We start from the raw sequence: 20,072 nt of genomic DNA on the forward strand, positions 1-20,072 counted from the left end.
GTGAAAAATGAACAAAGATCTTCAATGGGTCAGGAGCGTTTAAATGCACTCTCTCTGTTATGCATTGAAAATGGGTTGCTGAATGAGCTTAATCTTGATTCTACAATTGAAGAATTTGCAAGCAAAAAAAGCACAAAAAGTGAATGTGTAGTTTAATTTTCTAAATAACGTTTTTGAAAAAAAGGTAAAAAATAGGGGAAAAATATAAGTAGACATGTTAGTTATTGCCATGTCAGTATCGACCAGCTCTATAAACATGTGAACAAAAGAAAAGACCGGCACTCACTTTATCTTCAAAGGTTTTTTTCTTTTTATTCGCCACGCATAGAAATATTCGGTGACGCGCGTTTCGGCTCTATAGCGAGCCTTTCTCAAACCAATGGCATATAACAAAGTCATACAATACAGGTGATTTAAATAGACCGCCACAGCGGAAATGACATCATGTAGTCATGGTGATTTAGACCAACAAAATAGAAAAAAATAAAAAAGAAAAAAGAAAAAGCAAAGGGGGAGGGAACAAAAGAAAAGGGAAAACACAAGGTAACAATTTAACTAATCAGATACACGTGAGAAACAGCCCAATCGCAACAGCATCAATGAAAATGTAGCAATCCTGAATTCTTATGACGTTCTCTAGATATTCATACTAGCTTGCAATTCAGATGATGCGGTTGGGGGGTTCCTCACGTTCTCTGTGAAATACAAAAGAATAATAAAGTATAAGTTTAACATACATATAAAAAAAACAGACATCTACAGAAAGCTATGGAGATCGTACTCCCGGTTTAACCCCATGGGTTCCAGTGTCTGAAGTGTATGAATCCAATAGGATTCACGCTTCTTTAGCATTTTTAAACGATTACCACCTCTGCGAGGTTGTTGTACCTGCTCAATGATTTGGAAGCGCAATTGCGCAATATTGTGCTTACAGCGATCAAAGTGGTGAGGGACGGGTAGGAGTAAATTATTTTTTCTAATAGTGGACTTATGCTTAGAAAAGCGGTCCTTCATGCGCATGGATGTTTCACCTATATATAACAGTCCACAAGGACACTTAAGTAGATATATTATGAAGCTGCTATTGCATGTGAAAAAGCCTCGAACTGGAAAGCGCTTGCCTGTATGGGGATACGTAAAATATTCCCCTTTAATAACACTTGAACAGTGTATACACCCTAGACAAGGGAATGTACCCTTTCTAGGAGTTGATAAAGTCTTCTGTCGCTTCTCAGTTTGAGTACTACCCACATCCGCCCTCACCACCATATCGCGAATATTTTTATTACGTTTATAACACAATAATGGAGGATTTTTAAATTCCTCAATCGAGGGATAAGCCCTAGTCAAGATGTTCCAGTGCTTAGAAAAAATAAATCGACACCTATTGACCCATGGGTGGAACTTAGTGACAAACGGTATACGTGACCCCCTGGACTCTTGTTTAGGAGTCAAGGAGGTAATCCTGCTCCTCTCACTATCCAGCAGTGCTGTGGGATATCCTCTGTTCTCGAATCTCATAGACATTTCATCAAGGCGTTTTTCTCTTACTTCAGTATTAGAAACAATCCTACGTACCCTTTGAAATTGGGAATGGGGTAATGCTTTTTTTACTGTGGACGGATGATAGCTTGAGAAATGGAGAAGAGAATTTTTGTCAGTATTCTTGATATACAAATCAGTCACAATTGACCCACCTGTACCCTTAATAACCAGGGTATCCAAAAAATTGATCTCATGATCACTATAATGTAAAGTGAACTGCAACTCGGGCCAAATTGAATTCAAGAATTCTGAAAAGGCACGAAGGGATCGAATGCCGCCCCGCCATACACAAAACACGTCATCGACGAATCTTCGCCAAAAAATACAATGAATTTTAAACAGATCATTGGTGTAAATATATTTATCTTCAAACCATGACATGTATGAATTTGCATATGGCGGTGCGGCATTCGAGCCCATCGCGGTCCCACAGCACTGCTGGTAGTAGGTGTCCTGAAATAAAAAATAATTTTCAGTTAAAATAATTTCAAGAAGTTTCAGAAAAAATTCAACCACCTAAGTGCTATCATCCTGTTGAAACGTTTATTTTATTGGTCCAACGTGACATGTCAAAGTCTTTACAGGAGATACGGCAGAGTGGATTTCATGTAAACCACAACTTGTCGCGCCTTGAAAGGCAGGCTGTCGATAACTTATTGGGGGACGATAGCCTGATTTTCAAGCCTGCAGACAAGGGGGGTGCTCTTGTCCTCATGGATAAGGAGTATTATGTCAGTGAGATTTTGGGCCAGTTGGCCAATATCGATGTATATCGTCCTTTGGACGGCGATCCGGTATACATTATTAAAAAGAAATTGTGTACTTTGGTTGATATATTCACTTCACAGAAGATTATTGACCCCAAATTGGGGGAATATCTAATTAATCATCATCCTGTAACACCAGTGTTTTATACACTGCCCAAAGTGCACAAATCTTTGTCTCAGCCACCGGGTCGGCCCATTGTGGCCCTAACTGACTCTATCCTGTCTCCGCCAGCTATTTTGCTTGAAAAGGTTATGACACCCCTAACTAAAAATATGCCGTCTTTCCTGCTTGATACGAATCAATTTTTACGTGAAGTTGGGACCCTGGTGTTGCAGGATGATGATTTGTTAGTAACCTTCGATGTTTGTTCTCTGTACACTTCTATTGTTCACTGGAAGGGTATACGGGCTGTAGAGTGGCTTTTGTCCCTCTCCTCTTACAGTGAAGGTGCCAAAGAATTTTTTCTGAAACTTCTTGAAATTATTTTAACTGAAAATTATTTTTTATTTCAGGACACCTACTACCAGCAGTGCTGTGGGACCGCGATGGGCTCGAATGCCGCACCGCCATATGCAAATTCATACATGTCATGGTTTGAAGATAAATATATTTACACCAATGATCTGTTTAAAATTCATTGTATTTTTTGGCGAAGATTCGTCGATGACGTGTTTTGTGTATGGCGGGGCGGCATTCGATCCCTTCGTGCCTTTTCAGAATTCTTGAATTCAATTTGGCCCGAGTTGCAGTTCACTTTACATTATAGTGATCATGAGATCAATTTTTTGGATACCCTGGTTATTAAGGGTACAGGTGGGTCAATTGTGACTGATTTGTATATCAAGAATACCGACAAAAAATTCTCTTCTCCATTTCTCAAGCTATCATCCGTCCACAGTAAAAAAAGCATTACCCCATTCCCAATTTCAAAGGGTACGTAGGATTGTTTCTAATACTGAAGTAAGAGAAAAACGCCTTGATGAAATGTCTATGAGATTCGAGAACAGAGGATATCCCACAGCACTGCTGGATAGTGAGAGGAGCAGGATTACCTCCTTGACTCCTAAACAAGAGTCCAGGGGGTCACGTATACCGTTTGTCACTAAGTTCCACCCATGGGTCAATAGGTGTCGATTTATTTTTTCTAAGCACTGGAACATCTTGACTAGGGCTTATCCCTCGATTGAGGAATTTAAAAATCCTCCATTATTGTGTTATAAACGTAATAAAAATATTCGCGATATGGTGGTGAGGGCGGATGTGGGTAGTACTCAAACTGAGAAGCGACAGAAGACTTTATCAACTCCTAGAAAGGGTACATTCCCTTGTCTAGGGTGTATACACTGTTCAAGTGTTATTAAAGGGGAATATTTTACGTATCCCCATACAGGCAAGCGCTTTCCAGTTCGAGGCTTTTTCACATGCAATAGCAGCTTCATCATATATCTACTTAAGTGTCCTTGTGGACTGTTATATATAGGTGAAACATCCATGCGCATGAAGGACCGCTTTTCTAAGCATAAGTCCACTATTAGAAAAAATAATTTACTCCTACCCGTCCCTCACCACTTTGATCGCTGTAAGCACAATATTGCGCAATTGCGCTTCCAAATCATTGAGCAGGTACAACAACCTCGCAGAGGTGGTAATCGTTTAAAAATGCTAAAGAAGCGTGAATCCTATTGGATTCATACACTTCAGACACTGGAACCCATGGGGTTAAACCGGGAGTACGATCTCCATAGCTTTCTGTAGATGTCTGTTTTTTTTATATGTATGTTAAACTTATACTTTATTATTCTTTTGTATTTCACAGAGAACGTGAGGAACCCCCCAACCGCATCATCTGAATTGCAAGCTAGTATGAATATCTAGAGAACGTCATAAGAATTCAGGATTGCTACATTTTCATTGATGCTGTTGCGATTGGGCTGTTTCTCACGTGTATCTGATTAGTTAAATTGTTACCTTGTGTTTTCCCTTTTCTTTTGTTCCCTCCCCCTTTGCTTTTTCTTTTTTCTTTTTTATTTTTTTCTATTTTGTTGGTCTAAATCACCATGACTACATGATGTCATTTCCGCTGTGGCGGTCTATTTAAATCACCTGTATTGTATGACTTTGTTATATGCCATTGGTTTGAGAAAGGCTCGCTATAGAGCCGAAACACGCGTCACCGAATATTTCTATGCGTGGCGAATAAAAAGAAAAAAACCTTTGAAGATAAAGTGAGTGCCGGTCTTTTCTTTTGTTCACTTGTACTTGGACTTCGGCCCTGGACACGTGCACCACGCCCACAAACGGAGTGCCGGCTGACCCTCGTTGAAATATTGCAGCTCTATAAACATATCACATGACCTAACCCCTAACCCCTAATAAAAAATAAAAACTGTGCTAAATAAACAATTTTTTTGTCCCCTTACATCACTAAAAGTACAACAGTAAGCGATCAAAAAGGCGTATGCCCACCAAAATAGAACCAATCTAACCGTCACCTCATCCCACAAAAAATGAGCCCCTACCTAAGACAATCGCCCCAAAAATAAAAATAAAATATGGCTCAGAATATGGAGACACTAAAACATCATTTTTTTTTTGTTTTAAAAAACCTGTTATTGTGTAAAACAAGTAAATAAAAAAATATACATATTAGGTATCACCGCGTCCATAATAACATGCTCTATAAAAACATCACATGACCTAACCCCTCAGGTGAACACAGTAAAAAAATAAAAAAATCCATCTCATCCTGCAAAAAATGAGACCCTAAGATAATCGACCAAAAACTGAAAAAAACTATGGCTCTAAGAATATGGAGACACTAAAACATGATTTTTATTTGTTTAAAAAATAAAATAATTGTGTAAAACTTACATAAATAAAAAAAGTATTGCCACGTCCGTAATAACCTGCTCTATAAAAATATCACATGACCTAACCCCTCAGGTGAATACCGTAAAAAAAAGGTCTAAAAAAGCAATTTTTTGTCACCTTACATCACAAAAAGTGTAACAGCAAGCGATCAAAAAGTCATACGCACCCCAAAATAGTGCCAATCAAACCATTATCTCATCCTGAAAAAAATGAGCTCCTACACGAGACAGTTGCCCAAAAAATAAAGAAAACTATGGCTTTCAGAATGTGGAGACAATAAAGAATCATAAAAAAAAAGTGCTTTGTTATGTAAAACTGAAACAAACAAACAAACAAAAATAATCATATTTGATATTGTCGCATCCGTGACAACCTACTCTATAAAAATACCACATGATCTAACCTGTCAGATAAATGTTGTAAATAACAAAACAAAACAAAAAAACTGTGCCAAAACAGCTATTACCTTGCTATTAGCTTGTTACCTTGCCTCACAAAAAGTGTAATATAGGGCAGGACAAGAGAAGATATACTAGGCTCTGTTCATAGCATATACAGTTGCAAGAAAAAGTATGTGAACCCTTTGAAATGACATGGATTTCTGCACAAATTGGTCATAAAATGTGATCTGATCTTCATCTAAGTCACAACAATAGACAATCACAGTCTGCTTAAACTAATAACTAGTGATGAGCGGCAGGTGTCATATTCGAATTTGTGATATTTTGCAAATATTTTGTAGACTATACATCGAATATTTGCCAATTTAATATTCGTTAGGAGGAGTGTTGATTGCAAATTTTCAAAATGCAAATTTTTTTAATGAGAATTTTTGCAACACAAATTTTCGGAATGAGAATCAATGAGATTGTGAAAACTCAGATCTGATGGTATATATTAACCCCCAGGGGTTCCCATGGTGACGGGGACGCTTATCGGGGAGGAGTGGAACAACTGTACAGATTTTTTTTAAATGACGAATATTCTAGAAAACGAATATATTTGTTTTTTACAATATTTGCAATATTCAAAAACAAGAATATATAGCAATATAGCGAGTATTCGGGAAAAAAAATAATATAGAGCAACTTAGCTAAAATAGTGCTATAATCTTCTTTGTCTAATAGTTGTAATTTTTTTTCTCATCTGAAGTTCAGATTCTTGTTTTAGAATATTATGAATATTTGAAAAACGAATATATAGCACTACATCGAATATACAGACGTGGACAAAATTGTTGGTACCCTTTGGTCAATGAAAGAAAAAGTCACAATGGTCACAGAAATAACTTTAATCTGACAAAAGTAATAATAAATTAAAATTCTATAAATGTTAACCAATGAAAGTCAGACATTGTTTTTCAACCATGCTTCAACAGAATTATGTAAAAAAATAAACTCATGAAACAGGCATGGACAAAAATGATGGTACCCCTAGAAAACACAGAACATAATGTGACCAAAGGGACATGTTAATTCAAGGTGTGTCCACTAATTAGCATCACAGGTGTCTACAACCTTGTAATCAGCCATTGGGCCTATATATGGCTCCAGGTAATCACTGTGTTGTTTGGTGATATGGTGTGTACCACACTCGACATGGACCAGAGGAAGCAAAGGAAAGAGCTGTCTCAAGAGATCAGAAAGAAAATTATAGACAAGCATGTTAAAGGTAAAGGCTATAAGACCATCTCCAAGCAACTAGATGTTCCTGTGAGTACAGTTGCACATATTATTCATAAGTTTAAGATCCATGGGACTGTAGCCAACCTCCCTGGACGTGGCCGCAGGAGGAAAATTGATGACAAATCTAAGAGACGGATAATCCGAATGGTAACAAAAGAGCCTAGAAAGACTTCTAAAGAGATTCAAGGTGAACTTCATGCTCAAGGAACATCAGTGTCAGATCGCACCATCCGTCGTTGTTTGAGCCAAAGTGGACTACATGGGAGACGACCAAGGAGGACACCATTGTTGAAAACGAATCATAAAAAAGCAAGACTGGAATATGCCAAACTACATGTTGACAAGCCACAAAGCTTCTGGGAGAATGTCCTGTGGACAGATGAGACAAAAATCGAAGTTTTTGCCAAGGCACATCAGCTGTATGTTCACAGACGAAAAAATGAAGCATATCAAGAAAAGAACACTGTCCCTACTGTGAAACATGGAGGAGGCTCTGTTATGTTCTGGGGCTGCTTTGCTGCGTCTGGCACAGGGTGTCTTGAATCTGTGCAGGGTACAATGAAATCTCAAGACTATCAAGGAATTCTAGAGAGAAATGTACTAGCCAGTGTCAGAAAGCTTGGTCTCAGTCGCAGGTCATGGGTCTTGCAACAGGACAATGACCCAAAACACACCGCTAAAAACACCCAAGAATGGCTAAGAGGAAAAAATTGGACTATTCTAAAGTGGCCTTCTATGAGCCCTGACCTCAATCCTATTGAGCATCTTTGGAAGGAGCTGAAACATGCAGTCTGGAAAAGGCACCCTTCAAACCGGACACAACTGGAGCAGTTTGCTCATGAGGAGTGGGCCAAAATACCTGCTGAGAGGTGCAGATGTCTCATTGACAGTTACAGGAAGCGTTTGATTGCAGTGATTGCCTCAAAAGGTTGCGCAACAAAATATTAAGTTAGGGGTACCATCATTTTTGTCCATGCCTGTTTCATGAGTTTATTTTTTTACATAATTCTGTTGAAGCATGGTTGAAAAACAATGTCTGACTTTCATTGGTTAACATTTATAGAATTTTAATTTATTATTACTTTTGTCAGATTAAAGTTATTTCTGTGACCATTGTGACTTTTTCTTTCATTGACCAAAGGGTACCAACAATTTTGTCCACGTCTGTATTAGTTTTGAATATTCGTCTTTATTGAATCATCCCTTCTTAAGTAACTTATGTGAAAAACTATGTGAACCCTTGGATTTAATAACTGTTTTTTTTTTCTGCCCCCGCAAGGGGAGCAACAGGCACTGGGGTAAATTGGGTGGGTAATCTATCAAGTGCATCCCTACTGTTTTATAATTTAAAAATAACTAATACTGCTGATGTTTGTAATGAATTGTGTAAAACAATAATAAAGGGGCGGAGCCTGGCTGCTGGCGTGGATGGCTGTGTGAGAGAACTGCTCCTCCACGTCCTAACATCTACAGCTTAATAAGTAGCTGTGACCGGACCAAAAATTGTCAAATATGGCAGAGATAGGGGACTAGACCCCCCAGACACACCTCGATCCCACAAGGGACAGCAAGATATGCAGAAATTCTTGAAAAAAAGAAGTTCTCACTCGCCGGGACCTGGCGCCAAGATGGCATCGGCGGCATGAAGGAGACGGAAGTAGAGGACTCCGGAGACGAGAGTGAACGTGGCAGCACAGCAGAGGAGCAAGATCCGACACCAGTGTCTAAATCCTGCCTCGCCAAAGTGCTCAGCCAAGCGCTGGATAAGGCGTTAAGACCGGTCCTAACTGAACTGGCCGATATTAAAACTGAAATCTCCCAAGTTGGATACAGGGTCGAGGCCCTAGAGCAAGCGACGCAAGAGCTCAGATCGCATGCGAACGGAGTGACAGAGTGCCTTAACGGTCACGCCGAGGAACTTAATAGAGCCTTCTTGCTGTTAGAAGACCAAGAGAACCGAAGCAGACGTGGTAATATCTGCATAAAAGGTCTTCCCGAAACTTGGGCGAATGAATCTCTGCGTGCGGTGGCTATGGAGATATTCGTGAGCATCTTAGACTCCGACTCTGCTACATCAATTGTCAACAAGCGCATCCACAGGGCGCTGAGACCCCAGCCGAGACCCAACGAGAGACCAAGAGATGTGGTCTGCGGTCTGCTGTCCTTTGTGGACACGGCGCGCATCATGGAAGCGGCTCGCGCTAAAGGACAGATCACATATGGCGACTCAGACATCACTCTATATCAAGACATCGCGCCCTCGACACTAGCAAAAAGGTGCATACTTAAACCTTTACTTGATTCGCTCCGAAAGAAAAAGATCCCATATAGCTGGATGTACTCGTTCGGACTCTGCATAAACAAGAATGGGAAGCACATCGTAGTCCACACACCCGAAGATCTGGATAAAGCATGGGAACACATAGAAATACAGCCCATGGACATACCTACATGGCTGCCAGTGAGCTATCCGACGTCGCTGCCGAAACTGCCGCAGCTGGAGCCATGGAGAAAAGTTCACCGTCCCAAGCCTGGGAAACTGGCCAAGCATCTATCGGGATCTGCTGAACTCCCAACCTGAGGACATCCATGCTGAATGCGGGTCCAGTATGTCTTCGGGACACGAGAAGGTTCTTGATTATCCCGATCTTGTTCAGTTATGTTCGCATGTGCATTTACTTTAGCCTGCATTATATGTATAGTGGAATATTCCACTTCCCTACAGTGGTAGGCTACGCGACTTAGTCGCAATACTTATCATGGGCTCATGATAATCATTATCTTAATTAAGTGTTCTGGTACCCTTGTACCTCGTTTAACTATAAGTTTCAGTTCAAAGTTTAGATGCAAATGTCTATATTATCTTTACTGCATGTTGTCCTAAAAAAGTCGCAGGCGTGACACGTTTGCGAATTAATAATTCCTTTTGCTGATCATGGGTAAGACCCGGATCAGGCTGCTTAGCGTGCACAGGCTCCATGTTTCCGACTCATTTATAGTAACTACAGACTTCACTGCATTCACCTGATCCATGATGTCTGCATAATGGAGATGGCTTACAAAAACAATTCGCAAGTTATGTCATTAATAGATCTTAATGCCAATTTTCTAACTTCGCCTGTGAAAATTACCTAGAAGACCAGTAGTAGAAAGTGCCTATTTAGTATCTTTCCGACGCGATTATTGAGAGGCCCAGAGAATCGCGGATGGAAACTTGCATATAAGATACTCGATATGCGATTAACTGTTATTGATGCGATTAACTGTTATTGACTTCGGCCTCTCCCTACTTAGTGCGCTAAACACTCTTGCGCAGACTAGAAACAAGTCTCCCTTTCTTTCCCCCCCCCCCCCACTTTAAGCCTTGCTCAGTTTAATTGCCTGCATATGCGAATATACTCACCTACTGGGCAGTAGTTCATGTCTAATGCCGACTATAGGAAGATTTAATGCATGTATACAGGGAACCCCCCCCCTCCCTTTCCCCCCATCGCAATATCTCTGCTTACACTGTCTAGTAGTTAGGTAAAAGCCATAGGTCACCAAATGAAGAGTTATCTTCTCTAGTTGTGATGTTCAGGTAACTCATCCAGGCTAGAAATATATTTGTGTTCTACAACCCCCTGCTGTTTATACATATAACTGTTACTCTTATTCTGATAGCCCACTTACTGGATTTAATTCAGTAACTGTTTAATTTACTGACTGTCGTTTTTCTTACTTCTCTTTGTTGCTCATACCTTTCTTTTTTATTCTTTCCGTCTTTTCTTTCTCTTTTTTCTTCCCCTTCTCTTTCGGACTCTTCTTCCCGCCCCCTTTTTTCCTCCCCGACCCTACTGATATCCCTCCTAGATTTATTGAAACCTCACCAGTCGAAAATCTAGGCCCTAGTCCTACTTAAGAGGTAATCTACCCAGCTGCCGAGATGGCTGACATAAAGGCTTCGACATTCAATGTAAAGGGATTAAATTCACCACAGAAGCGAGGGCAAGTTATGATGGCACTTAGGAAAATGGGCTCTCAGATAGTGTTTCTGCAGGAAACCCACCTACGTCAGAGGAAAATGCCAACGCTACCGAAGCGTCCATTTGCCCACTGGTTCCATAGCGTGCAACCTGCGTCGGCCTCCAAAGGAGTAGCCATAGTAGTTCACCAATCCATTCCATTCACTCTACTCCAGCAACACTCAGATGCGGAGGGTCGCCTCTTACTAGTCAAAGGTTTAATAGCAAACCGCAAATTCACTTTAGCAAATCTATATGTACCAAATAAATCTCCTGTACACTGGCTTTTGAAAGCCTTAGACATGCTAAAAGTCTTTACTGAGGGGCAGATAATCTTAGGTGCCGACTTGAACTTGGTAATGGACCCCGTCATTGACTCATCTTCGGCCAAATCCCGTGTATCACAAAAACTTCTTAGCAAACTACACAAAAAACTGCACGAACTACGTTTGGTAGATGTATGGCGTAGCCTTCATCCCACGACCAAGGACTTCTCTTTCTATTCAGTTCCACATGGAACGTATCAGCGACTTGATCACATATTGGCGTCTGCATCCCTTCTTCCCTCTTTTAGGTCAGCAGAGATAGGAACCATCACTTTATCTGACCATGCTCCTTGCTCGGCGACCTTCACCCTTGCCTCCCTACCAAAAAGGAACTGGAGTTGGAAGCTAAACGAATCCCTCCTGAACAATCAGCTACATCTGAATCAGGTCAGGACTCAGTTGATGGAGTACTTCGCGCTTAACTCACCCACACACAGCTCTCAACCTATTGTCTGGGAAGCCCACAAGGCATTTATTAGAGGTTGCTTCATTTCCCTGGGTACAAGAGTCAAAAGGGAACAGCAACGAGCAGTAGATACACTATTAGCTGACATAGCGACAATTGAGAGAAAGCATAAGGCCACACAGCATAATGAGCATCAAATAGCATTGACAGAACTCAGACTTAAAGGGAACCTGTCACTGGTATTTTGTGTATATAGCTGGGGACATGGTTTGCTAGATGGCCGCTAGCACAAACGCAATACCCAGTCCCCATAGCTCTGTGTGCTTTTATTGTGTAAAAAAAACAATTTGATACATATGCAAATTAACCTGAGATGAGTCCTGTATGTGAGATGAGTCAGCGACAGGACTCATCTCAGGTTAATTTGCATATGTATCAAATTGTTTTTTTTACACAATAAAAGCACACAGAGCTATGGGGACTGGGTATTGCGGATGTGCTAGCGGCCATCTAGCAACCTATGTCCTCAGCTCTATACACAAAATCCCGGTGACAGGTTCCCTTTAAGCTTCGGGACCTACTTAGCCACAGAGTAGCGAAGCAACTGATGAACTTTCAACATAAGGTCTATGCTCATGGAGATAAGGGGGGAAAACTGATGTCATCCTTGCTTAAGAAAACTAAAAATATTACTCATATTTCCTCTATAAAACAGCCAAATGGCAATGCGACCAGCGACACCCCAGAAATAGCCAGGGCCTTTAAAGAGTTCTACTCGGAACTATACGACCTACGCCAGATTGGTTCCCCTGAGAGAGAGCTTCAAAGGGAGCGCCATATTAGGGACTTCCTGGATTCTCTACATCTCCCAAAACTAACACCAGAAAATTCAAATAGCCTTATTAAGCCGATATCACCTGAAGAAGCGCTTAACATCCCCACACTTTCCCACTTGGGAAAAGCCCAGGCCCCGATGGCCTGCCTTTAATATACTACAAAAAACTGCAAGACATTCTAGTTCCCAGGTTCACAGAAGTCTGTAACGCACTTATGCAAGGAGGCTCTATGCCCAAACAGACTCTCGAATGCCACGTCACCTTGATCCCTAAAGAAGGGAAGGACCCCCTGAGCTGTGGAAGCTACCGTCCGATTTCCCTCTTGAACTTGGACCTAAAATGGTGGGCTAAAATTTTAGCATGTAGATTAGGCAAGCTCCTACCAGGCTTGATAGGTCATGAACAATCGGGATTTGTCCAAGGCCGAGAGGGAAAAGACAATTCCCACAGGATATTTCACGCTATAAACATAGCTCATAGTAAAAAGATACCCCTGGCTCTATTAAGTATAGATGATGAAAAGGCATTTGACAGAGTCAACTGGTTATTCATGAAGTTGACTCTGCAACGCTTCGCCTTCCCAGACACTTTCACAAAAGGGATATTTACCCTTTACCAAAATCCGTACGCCAGATTAAAAGTTAATGGTACACTGTCACCATTAGGGATGAGCGAACTCGAACTGTATAGTTCGGGTTCGTACCGAATTTTGGGGTGTCCGTGACACGGACCCGAACCCGGACATTTTCGTAAAAGTCCGGGTTCGGGTTCGGTGTTCGTCGCTTTCTTGGCGCTTTTGTGACGCTTTCTTGGCGCTTTTTGAAAGGCTGCAAAGCAGCCAATCAACAAGCGTCATACTACTTGCCCCAAGAGGCCATCACAGCCATGCCTACTATTGGCATGGCTGTGATTGGCCAGAGCACCATGTGACCCAGCCTCTATTTAAGCTGGAGTCACATAGCGCCGCCCGTCACTCTGCTCTGATTAGCGTAGGGAGAGGTTGCGGCTGCGACAGTAGGGCGAGATTAGGCAGATTAACTCCTCCAAAGGACTTGATTAACTGATCGATCTGCAGCTGTGGATCATTGAGCTGCTGATCCTCAATTGCTCACTGTTTTTAGGCTGCCCAGACCGTTTGTCAGTCACATTTTTCTGGGGTGATCGGCGGCCATTTTGTGTCTTGTGGTGCGCCAGCACAAGCTGCGACCAAGTGCATTTAACCCTCAATGGTGTGGTTGTTTTTTGGCTAAAGCCTACATCAGGGTGAAGCTGTCACACCAAGTGCATTTAACCAGCAATAGTCTGTTCATTTTTTGGCCATATACAAAATCAGGGGCAAGCTGCGCCTGTCACCAAGTGCATTTAACCCTCAATGGTGTGGTTGTTTTTTGGCTAAAGCCTACATCAGGGTGAAGCTGTCACACCAAGTGCATTTAACCAGCAATAGTCTGTTCATTTTTTGGCCATATACAAAATCAGGGGCAAGCTGCGCCTGTCACCAAGTGCATTTAACCCTCAATGGTGTGGTTGTTTTTTGGCTAAAGCCTACATCAGGGTGAAGCTGTCACACCAAGTGCATTTAACCAGCAATAGTCTGTTCATTTTTTGGCCATATACAAAATCAGGGGCAAGCTGCGCCTGTCACCAAGTGCATTTAACCCTCAATGGTGTGGTTGTTTTTTGGCTAAAGCCTACATCAGGGTGAAGCTGTCACACCAAGTGCATTTAACCAGCAATAGTCTGTTCATTTTTTGGCCATATACAAAATCAGGGGCAAGCTGCGCCTGTCACCAAGTGCATTTAACCCTCAATGGTGTGGTTGTTTTCTGGCTAAAGCCTACATCAGGGTGAAGCTGTCACACCAAGTGCATTTAACCAGCAATAGTCTGTTTATTTTTTGGCCATATACTACATCAGGGGCAAGCTGCGCCCGTCACCAAGTGCATTTAACCCTCAGTAGTGTGGTTGGTCAAGCTGTGACACCAAGTGCATTTAACCAGCAATAGTCTGTTCATTTTTTGGCCATATACTACATCAGGGGCAAGCTGCGCCCGTCACCAAGTGCATTTAACCAGCAATAGTGTGGTTATTTTTTGGCCATATCCCAGTCTAATTCTGTCACTAAATCCATACCGGTCACCCAGCGCCTAAATACTAGGCCTCAAATTTATATCCCGCTAAATCTCTCGTTACCGCTGTCCTGTTGTAGCTGGGAAAGTTATTTAGTGTCCGTCAAAGCACATTTTTTGTTCTGGGTTGAAGTACAATTCCCAATTTAGCAATTTCATAATTTAGTGGTTTCTGCTATATCAGAGCTATTTGAAATCTATCCCTAAAAGGGTATATAATATTCAAGGTGCACATTGGGTCATTCAGAATAACTTCACACACACCCGCTACTGTGTATTTTCAAGTCTAATTCTGTCACTAAACCCATACCTGTCACCCAGCGCCTAAATACTAGGCCTCAAATTTATATCCCGCTAAATCTCTCGTTACCGCTGTCCTGTTGTAGCTGGGAAAGTTATTTAGTGTCCGTCAAAGCACATTTTTTGTTCTGGGTTGAAGTACAATTCCCAATTTAGCAATTTCATAATTTAGTGGTTTCTGCTATATCAGAGCTATTTGAAATCTATCCCTAAAAGGGTATATAATATTCAAGGTGCACATTGGGTCATTCAGAATAACTTCACACACACCCGCTACTGTGTATTTCAAGTCTAATTCTGTCACTAAACCCATACCTGTCACCCAGCGCCTAAATACTAGGCCTCAAATTTATATCCTGCTAAATCTCTCGTTACCGCTGTCCTGTTGTAGCTGGGAAAGTTATTTAGTGTCCGTCAAAGCACATTTTTTGTTCTGGGTTGAAGTACAATTCCCAATTTAGCAATTTCATAATTTAGTGGTTTCTGCTATATCAGAGCTATTTGAAATCTATCCCTAAAAGGGTATATAATATTCAAGGTGCACATTGGGTCATTCAGAATAACTTCACACACACCCGCTACTGTGTATTTTCAAGTCTAATTCTGTCACTAAACCCATACCTGTCACCCAGCGCCTAAATACTAGGCCTCAAATTTATATCCTGCTAAATCTCTCGTTACCGCTGTCCTGTTGTAGCTGGGAAAGTTATTTAGTGTCCGTCAAAGCACATTTTTTGTTCTGGGTTGAAATACAATTCCCAATTTAGCAATTTCATAATTTAGTGGTTTCTGCTATATCAGAGCTATTTGAAATCTATCCCTAAAAGGGTAGATCATATTGAAGGTGCACATAGGGTCATTCAGAATAACTTCACACACACCCGCTACTGTGTATTTCCAAGTCTAATTCTGTCACTAAACCCATACCTGTCACCCAGCGCCTAAATACTAGGCCTCAAATTTATATCCCGCTAAATCTCTCGTTACCGCTGTCCTGTTGTAGCTGGGAAAGTTATTTAGTGTCCGTCAAAGCACATTTTTTGTTCTGGGTTGAAGTACAATTCCCAATTTAGCAATTTCATAATTTAGTGGTTTCTGCTATATCAGAGCTATTTGAAATCTATCCCTAAAAGGGTATATAATATTCAAGGTGCACATTGGGTCATTCAGAATAACTTCACACACACCCGCTACTGTGTATTTCCAAGTCTAATTCTGTCACTAAACCCATACCTGTCACCCAGCGCCTAAATACTAGGCCTCAAATTTATATCCTGCTAAATCTCTCGTTACCGCTGTACTGTTGTTGCTTGGAAAGATATTTAGTGTCCGTCAAAGCACATTTTTTGTTCTGGGTTGAAGTACAATTCCCAATTTAGCAATTTCATAATTTAGTGGTTTCTGCTATATCAGAGCTATTTGAAATCTATCCCTAAAAGGGTATATAATATTCAAGGTGCACATTGGGTCATTCAGAATAACTTCACACACACCCGCTACTGTGTATTTTCAAGTCTAATTCTGTCACTAAACCCATACCTGTCACCCAGCGCCTAAATACTAGGCCTCAAATTTATATCCTGCTAAATCTCTCGTTACCGCTGTCCTGTTGTAGCTGGGAAAGTTATTTAGTGTCCGTCAAAGCACATTTTTTCTTCTGGGTTGAAATACAATTCCCAATTTAGCAATTTCATAATTTAGTGGTTTCTGCTATATCAGAGCTATTTGAAATCTATCCCTAAAAGGGTAGATCATATTGAAGGTGCACATAGGGTCATTCAGAATAACTTCACACACACCCGCTACTGTGTATTTCCAAGTCTAATTCTGTCACTAAACCCATACCTGTCACCCAGCGCCTAAATACTAGGCCTCAAATTTATATCCCGCTAAATCTCTCGTTACCGCTGTCCTGTTGTAGCTGGGAAAGTTATTTAGTGTCCGTCAAAGCACATTTTTTGTTCTGGGTTGAAGTACAATTCCCAATTTAGCAATTTCATAATTTAGTGGTTTCTGCTATATCAGAGCTATTTGAAATCTATCCCTAAAAGGGTATATAATATTCAAGGTGCACATTGGGTCATTCAGAATAACTTCACACACACCCGCTACTGTGTATTTCCAAGTCTAATTCTGTCACTAAACCCATACCTGTCACCCAGCGCCTAAATACTAGGCCTCAAATTTATATCCTGCTAAATCTCTCGTTACCGCTGTACTGTTGTTGCTGGGCAAGATATTTAGTGTCCGTCAAAGCACATTTTTTGTTCTGGGTTGAAATACAATTCCCAATTTAGCAATTTCATAATTTAGTGGTTTCTGCTATATCAGAGCTATTTGAAATCTATCCCTAAAAGGGTATATAATATTCAAGGTGCACATTGGGTCATTCAGAATAACTTCACACACACCCGCTACTGTGTATTTCCAAGTCTAATTCTGTCACTAAACCCATACCTGTCACCCAGCGCCTAAATACTAGGCCTCAAATTTATATCCTGCTAAATCTCTCGTTACCGCTGTACTGTTGTTGCTGGGCAAGATATTTAGTGTCCGTCAAAGCACATTTTTTGTTCTGGGTTGAAATACAATTCCCAATTTAGCAATTTCATAATTTAGTGGTTCCTGCTATATCAGAGCTATTTGAAATCTATCCCAAAAAGGGTATATAATATTCAAGGTGCACATAGGGTCATTCAGAATAACTTCACACACACGCTTCTGTGCATTTCCAAGTCTAATTCTGTCACTAAATCCATACCGGTCACCCAGCGCCTAAATACTAGGCCTCAAATTTATATCCCGCTGAATTTGAATACAATACATTGGGCCAAATAATATATTTGTTGTTGTGGTGAACCATAACAATGAGAAAAACATCTAGTAAGGGACGCGGACGTGGACATGGTCGTGGTGGTGTTAGTGGACCCTCTGGTGCTGGGAGAGGACGTGGCCGTTCTGCCACATCCACACGTCCTAGTGTACCAACTACCTCAGGTCCCAGTAGCCGCCAGAATTTACAGCGATATATGGTGGGGCCCAATGCCGTTCTAAGGATGGTAAGGCCTGAGCAGGTACAGGCATTAGTCAATTGGGTGGCCGACAGTGGATCCAGCACGTTCACATTATCTCCCACCCAGTCTTCTGCAGAAAGCGCACAGATGGCGCCTGAAAACCAACCCCATCAGTCTGTCACATCACCCCCATGCATACCAGGGAAACTGTCTCAGCCTCAAGTTATGCAGCAGTCTCTTATGCTGTTTGAAGACTCCGCTGGCAGGGTTTCCCAAGGGCATCCACCTAGCCCTTCCCCAGCGGTGAAAGACATAGAATGCACTGACGCACAACCACTTATGTTTCCTGATGATGAGGACATGGGAATACCACCTCAGCATGTCTCTGATGATGACGAAACACAGGTGCCAACTGCTGCGTCTTTCTGCAGTGTGCAGACTGAACAGGAGGTCAGGGATCAAGACTGGGTGGAAGACGATGCAGGGGACGATGAGGTCCTAGACCCCACATGGAATGAAGGTCGTGCCACTGACTTTCACAGTTCGGAGGAAGAGGCAGTGGTGAGACCGAGCCAACAGCGTAGCAAAAGAGGGAGCAGTGGGCAAAAGCAGAACACCCGCCGCCAAGAGACTCCGCCTGCTACTGACCGCCGCCATCTGGGACCGAGCACCCCAAAGGCAGCTTCAAGGAGTTCCCTGGCATGGCACTTCTTCAAACAATGTGCTGACGACAAGACCCGAGTGGTTTGCACGCTGTGCCATCAGAGCCTGAAGCGAGGCATTAACGTTCTGAACCTGAGCACAACCTGCATGACCAGGCACCTGCATGCAAAGCATGAACTGCAGTGGAGTAAACACCTTAAAACCAAGGAAGTCACTCAGGCTCCCCCTGCTACCTCTTCTGCTGCTGCCGCCTCGGCCTATTCTGCTGCTGCCGCCTCGGCCTCTTCCTCCGCCTCTGGAGGAACGTTGGCACCTGCCGCCCAGCAAACAGGGGATGTACCACCAACACCACCACCACCACCTCCGTCACCAAGCGTCTCAACCATGTCACACGCCAGCGTTCAGCTCTCCATCTCACAAACATTTGATAGAAAGCGTAAATTCCCACCTAGCCACCCTCGATCCCTGGCCCTGAATGCCAGCATTTCTAAACTACTGGCCTATGAAATGCTGTCATTTAGGCTGGTGGACACAGACAGCTTCAAACAGCTCATGTCGCTTGCTGTCCCACAGTATGTTGTTCCCAGCCGGCACTACTTCTCCAAGAGAGCCGTGCCTTCCCTGCACAACCAAGTATCCGATAAAATCAAGTGTGCACTGCGCAACGCCATCTGTAGCAAGGTCCACCTAACCACAGATACGTGGACCAGTAAGCACGGCCAGGGACGCTATATCTCCCTAACTGCACACTGGGTAAATGTAGTGGCAGCTGGGCCCCAGGCGGAGAGCTGTTTGGCGCACGTCCTTCCGCCGCCAAGGATCGCAGGGCAACATTCTTTGCCTCCTGTTGCCACCTCCTCCTTCTCGGCTTCCTCCTCCTCTTCTTCCACCTGCTCATCCAGTCAGCCACACACCTTCACCACCAACTTCAGCACAGCCCGGGGTAAACGTCAGCAGGCCATTCTGAAACTCATATGTTTGGGGGACAGGCCCCACACCGCACAGGAGTTGTGGCGGGGTATTGAACAACAGACCGACGAGTGGTTGCTGCCGGTGAGCCTCAAGCCCGGCCTGGTGGTGTGTGATAATGGGCGAAATCTCGTTGCAGCTCTGGGACTAGCCAATTTGACGCACATCCCTTGCTTGGCGCATGTGCTGAATTTGGTGGTGCAGAAGTTCATTCACAACTACCCCGACATGTCAGAGCTGCTGCATAAAGTGCGGGCCGTCTGTTCGCGCTTCCGGCGTTCACATCCTGCCGCTGCTCGCCTGTCTGCGCTACAGCGTAACTTCGGCCTTCCCGCTCACCGCCTCATATGCGACGTGCCCACCAGGTGGAACTCCACCTTGCACATGCTGGACAGACTGTGCGAGCAGCAGCAGGCCATAGTGGAGTTTCAGCTGCAGCACGCACGGGTCAGTCGCACTACAGAACAGCACCACTTCACCACCAATGACTGGGCCTCCATGCGAGACCTGTGTGCCCTGTTGCGCTGTTTCGAGTACTCCACCAACATGGCCAGTG

This window comes from Bufo gargarizans, chromosome 3, assembly GCF_014858855.1.
Source record: "Bufo gargarizans isolate SCDJY-AF-19 chromosome 3, ASM1485885v1, whole genome shotgun sequence".
NCBI classification, from domain to species: Eukaryota; Metazoa; Chordata; class Amphibia; order Anura; family Bufonidae; genus Bufo; species Bufo gargarizans.